A 6,277-nucleotide genomic window follows, 5' to 3' on the forward strand; every position below is an offset into this window, starting at 1 on the left:
TTTTATCCATTCTTCGTTTACAGCATTTAAATAACCTTCATCAGATTTGATGGTTTTGTTACAGACTTTTAAAAAAAAGTGTTTTGCCTTTCTTTCACAAATGTGGGGATTAAATTGTGTTAAAATGTACAAAACAATGATGTCATGTTTTGTGACGAGGACCCAGGCACAGAGAGACTTGATGAATTTAAGAATCTTATGATTTAATAAAGAAATTTGCAGACTTGCACAGAGATGGTAAAATTATGATGACTGATAGCGGAGATGAAGACAACAGACGATGAGGACAGGGAGGAACAGGGGTTTAAATTCACCAAGGAGACAGTCATAGAGAACTCGGGACAACTGGAGACATTTAAGGATGCAGTGACTGACAGAGACGGGGAAGAAGTCTCATCGTGAGGAGTACAGTTTATCTTGCCTGGCTGGGCAGCTCTCTGGGTGCTCAGCACCCCCAAAGCTCTGATCCTAGAATCGCCCCTGGTATAAATGATGAGGATCTGCAGCTGTGCAGCGCTGACATCACTGAGTTATTTGGGAGAACAGCGAGAAACTCCCTCATGCAGCTCACTTAAAGTTCACACACAGATTCATTCATCAGAATCAGCTCAGGCTGAAAATCCTGCAGCAAACACAGCAGAGCGATCAGTGCTGCGTCAGTGGATCTTTACTGTCACAGTCAGTTTCACAACTCACCTCACCGACTGCACTTCAACTGTTCAGCCAGAGTCACAAACTCTTTATCCATGTGCAGCTGTATGAGATGAAAGTCTTTAAGGTGGACTGATTGTGTGTTCAAATACAAAACTAAGACAGAGACAGAATCAGGGAGCAGACATCAGACACAGATCATCGCTGCAGTTCTTCACTTTCTCAGACTCTGATCTTCATGTTGATGCTTTGATTCTCAGTGTTTACTCTCAATGAAAGCTTCACATGGATTCATGTCACCTTTAAACTAAAGCAGGTGAACTTAGAAGCAGGACAGCAGCAGTTAATGAGCAAAGACTGCATTTATACTCAGACACATGTCAGGAGGAACAAACAGCAGGATCAGGTTTGATTCGCTCCCGGAAGAAAAGATCTGACTACACAAATTAAAGAATAACTCCTGACGTGTTGTGTTTGTGGAGCAGAGCTGTGAATATTAGAGGAGTAAATATTACAGAAATTATAAATATATACATACATATATGTATATATATTAGGAACATGTACAAATGAGAAAAACCATTTAAAATATCTTGCTGCAAACAGTCAATGAGTCAGAGTGATGGTGAAGAATTGCATTTGTGTAACTGTCACAGATAAAGTGGAAAAATCCACTCTGGGCAGAGGTCACAGAAAGAAAACTAAAAAGTCCGTACATGGAACAGTAGCTTAGCAACATAACAGAGTCATGACTGTGATCACAGGAATGAGCTGTGCTGATGAAACTCCTTCCTGTACAGCAGGAAGATCAGTAGGAACAGATTTCCTCTCTGCACACAGTGAAATAACAGGACACAAAAGGAAGGAAAGAAGGAAAAGAAAAGGTCCATCTCTGTCCTTTCAAACAAACAAGCATCAACTGTGTGCTCCAGCCAATCACAGGACAGACTGTGCTCTGAATAAAGCTGTCTCAGTTTGTACATATGTACACATTATGAATCCAGCACACAAACAATCCTGGATCTTCAAACAGAAAAAAGGCATTAGCACTTAGAAAAAGCCAAACAAATGGAAGCTGAGAGCTTTCAAATCTTCGGGGATCTTCAGGCTGGGAATTCCAGTCATGATGTGGAGCGCAAAGGCCGGATCAGCTTTAGTGACTAAACGAGTCTTTGGGAACACTAACAAGGCCACACCAGAAGGTCTGAGGCAGCGAGCGGCTCATGGAGTCAGCGTCTCTGATACAGGCAGGAGCCTGACCATGGAGGGCTTTAAAGATGGGTCTTTATTTGGATATCAATGAAAAATCCTCATCAATACAAAGCAGCAGACATCAGCAGCATCAAATGAATGCTGCAGTGTTTGATGTCAAAGATAAGATAAGATGACCTTTATTAGTCCCACAGATAGGAAATTTGTTTCGTTACAGCAAAAGTGCAAAGTTATGTACCAGAATTTAGAAAACACTGGAATGGAATAAAATAAAATACTATATACAATAGAATACAAATGCTATATACAACTGAGTAAGAAAATACAAAAGTACAACGTTAAGTCTAATTGTTGAATGTTGTCATTGTGTTTCTTAAATTTGTAAAGTCTTGGTTCAAACTATAGGATCAAGCAAGCAAGCAATTTATTTATATAGTACTTTCAGATCAGCCCCCAGCTGAACACAAAGTGCTGTACACTTGACATGCCAGAAATGATACATTGAACATGTTTAAAAAAAAATATATAAGAAAAAAAAAAAATTATATAAAAAAAAAAAATAAAAAATAAGATAATTATTAAAATGACATTTAAATTAATAAAATTAGCACAAATAGCAAAAACAATAATAAAATAGTATAAAAATGATGATGAGAATTACATTTAAAACAATAAAATCAGCACATTAGATTAAAACAATAAAATCAGGGTCAGACCGTGTCATAAGCCAAGGAGTAAAAATCAAGACATTCCTTTGTCTCTGACCATCTCTCCAGCCACTCTGTGCTGGGGGAGGTTTTATTGTACATACATCCTATCTGACAGATCTGTTTCTTGTGTTGTAAGCTTCCTGCTTTTATGACCCTTTTGGTGAGCAGAAGGTCACACACATGACACACACACACACGTTCTTGCACATGCATACAGGTGCTTACACATACACACACATAGTGCCTTGTCTTTGTAACCAAGGGGGGTTTTACGGAGGGAGGTGCTTGTGTTGCAACTGTCATGTCAATAAAAAGGCTATGAGGACAGCTGCTCTTTGAAGGATTTGGGCTAGAGACCAAGAGCTGGTTCTTTTCCAAAGCTTCCCTCATTAGCGAGTTAAGAAACCGGTTGAAGATGTTCTGTTATGTCTTGTGTTCTTCATGAGGAATAAGTCTCTAAACTAGTGGGGCCTGTGGAAACACAGACACAACATACAACTTTGTCAGAAAAAGAATTGCACATATAGCAGTCTTATTGCACATGTGTGGATGTGTGTGTTTGATCAGTTTAAGTCTTTGTTGTGGAGTCTGACAGCAGTGGGGAGGAAAGACCTGCGAAATCTCTCCGTCCCACACCGTGGGTGCCGCAGTCTCCCACTGAAGGAGCTGCTCAGTGCTGTCACAGTCTCATGCATGGGGTGGGAGATGTTGTCCAACAGGGATGACAGCTTAGCCACCATTCTCCTGTCACTCACCACCTCCACTGGGTCCAGAGGGCATCCTAGAACAGAGCTGGCCATCCGGATCAGCATGTGTAGTCTCTTCCTGTCTCTGGCAGAGATGTTGCCGCCCCAGCAGATCATACCTTAAAAGATGGCTGAGGCCACCACAGAGTCATAGAAGGTCTTCAGGAGTGGGCCCTCCACTCCAAACGACCTGAGTCTCCACAGCAGGTACAGCCTGCTCTGCCCTTTCCTGTAGAGGGCGTCTGAGTTATGAGTCCAGTCCAGTTTATTTGAAGACATACCATCTGTAGCACTGCCTCAGTTCTGGATGTTTCCACAGACTCCTCTGGGCTCTGTGCACCTAAAGAAAAGGTCAAAGGTCAGTAGCACATGTAGTTGGGACAGTTCTTCATTTACAAACAACAGTCGCACAAACTACACAATTATTTTCCTCCAATGACGACTTTTCACTTGCAGAAATGGTCCTGTGTGATTTCTAGGCTGTGATATAAAAACTAGTTCCTAATGGCAGCGATTCACTCAGTAAACATGTGTTTCCTTCACCAACCTCACACACAGATCCAATAAGATCAGGAAGTGGGCAGTATAGTACAATATGTGTTATTTTGTACTGTGCTGCCCAAACTAAAGATCTGCTGAAGTGTTGGAAATGATTCAGATGTTTATTTTGGACGATACAGCAGAAGATCAGACATGAAAGTGGAGATAACACAGAAGACCTGCAGCAAAGGGTCAGAGGTCAGACTGGGCCACGTGATTCAACAATGAGCCAATGATCATCAAGTAGTGACTAAAGCAGAGCCCTGACGTTCTGACATTTATCACACAGTTAGAACAAATGTCTGCTGATGACTTCATCTCATGAAATGACTGATAGATGTCAATTCATTGATCAGCTGACCTGCTGATCTTCATCGTGCACAGAAACATTCAGCTTGTTTCAATCAGTAAATAACTCCCACTACTCTCAGTTTGAACTGTTCCCACTCAAAATGCTGTCAGAACAATGATCATTGTAGAACTTCACAAACATCACGTGTTGTTTTCCACATGTAAGATCAGCAAACATACAGAAACTTCCTGTTGCCACACACGGCCTCTAAAATCTCTTCCACGCTTTCTGTCTGAAGTCCACTCTCTGTGTCGGATCCACAGGAAACAACAAGATCTTCCTGTTCGTGTATAGAGTCCGTAAAAAGTCCTTAAAATAAACCGTCCATAAGTCCAGGGGGATGTGTGTGAAGAAAGGGAACAGTAAGTTCAAAGTGGCGTGGTGTGTTTTTGTTTTGTTGCAACTGGCCTACCACACTCTGCTGTGCAGCACAGAACAAAGTCAATTGGCTCGCCATCGATTACAGGATCCGTTGCAATGCATCAAAAGGAAGATACAAAAGGAAACACACACACAAAAAAAAAAACCTGACCTGTCAACGACAGTGTCATAGAACATATTAAGTTCAACCTTGGTTTCGAGACCAAGGCCGGTGTTGAGACATCCAACTGTAACCTACACTACAGCTCTGCTGGCCTCTGTGTTCACCCTGCAGGAGACGTGGAGACCCGCCCTCACCTTCTGCAGCACTTAGACACAGTTGCAGTGAGGGAAGGTGAGTCATCCTTTAGCAGGACATCATTCAGGCTTTATTAGCATCACTGTGACTGTTATTGTGTTTGTAGGAGGTTTCCTCTGCTGGTCTCAGGCAGCAGCAGAAACATCAGCCTCCCTGTCAGTGGAGATCAGTTCTTATGTGCTGTTGGCCAAACTCAGCGCCTCCCCGACTGCTGAGGATCTGGGATATGCCTCTGGTATTATCACGTGGCTGACTGGGCAGCAGAACTATGACGGAGGCTTCTCCTCCACTCAGGTACGACACCACCCGAACAGCATGAAGCTCATCTTTGAGTTCATCTACAGTCTTGGACCAAATCAGGAGAAATAATCCTGAAGCTTTCATGTTGTTGCTTTTCTCTCAGATATGCAGACTTGTTTTAGCAGGCAGGGATGTTTTTATTCTTTATTTACAAGATGAAATTGACTTTGGTCTACTTTGTTTCTCTGAGATCATCTCTGTTAAACAGATTTAACCTGTTTAACCTTTATTTAACCAGGAAGTGAAGGTTAGAAACTCTTTGTGAGAGTGTGTTGAAGTGACACAGGCAGTTTGAACTTCATGTCAACATGAATCCATCCTGTAGGACACAGTGGAGGCTCTTCAGGCTCTCTGCTCCACTCTGGTGTTCAGTCCTGAAGGTTGGAGCACAGGGACAGTTCAGGCTCCAGCAGTCAGCTGACATTTGATCAGGGCAACAAACTGCTCCACCAGGAGGAGGCGCTGCAGGACGTGTCAGGAAAATCCAGGCTGGAGGTGAAGCTGCATGTGCTTCAGTGCAGCTCAGTGACAGCATCATGTGACCAGGTCCTGGTTGGTGTCAAACAGGCTTTCTTTGTTTCTTTGTACTTATAAAACGCTAAAGAAGCATTTTCACATGTAATCAATGTGTTTTCATAGACAACATTAGAGCTGACAGTAATAACTGCACACAGCACAATTCTGTTTGACACTAAATTAAAAATCACTAAAGTCACTTTGTGTCTACATGAGAATCAGAGAAACTTTCTTCATCCCAGAGGGAAACTGAGCTGTCGGAGCAGCAAACACACAACAAACATCAAGCACTGATAGACAATGAGAAACACAGATATTGATGATAAATATTAAGATAAAGAGATAAATATAGAGATATAAATATAAAAGTGTCACGGTGTAGAAAAGTGACAGCAGGCTGCACTGAGCTGTGATTGGTTCTGTTTGTTTCCCAGATTTGTGCACCTACAACATCCCAACACCTGCTGATGTCCTCACTCTCAGTGTGAAAGTCCACACAGAGGTGGAGCCCACAGGTCGATCTGCCAGACTGACTGTGGAAATACATCCCTGTAAGTATGTGACAGGTTAG

General features: G+C 42.2%; 1 pseudogene; it reads left to right on the forward strand.

Annotated features, from left to right (window-relative positions):
• Window positions 1-1,777: 1,777 nt before the first annotated feature.
• LOC120435015 lies at window positions 1,778-6,277 on the forward strand (annotated as a pseudogene).

Source organism: Oreochromis aureus, linkage group 3 (assembly GCF_013358895.1).
Source record: "Oreochromis aureus strain Israel breed Guangdong linkage group 3, ZZ_aureus, whole genome shotgun sequence".
Taxonomy (NCBI): domain Eukaryota; kingdom Metazoa; phylum Chordata; class Actinopteri; order Cichliformes; family Cichlidae; genus Oreochromis; species Oreochromis aureus.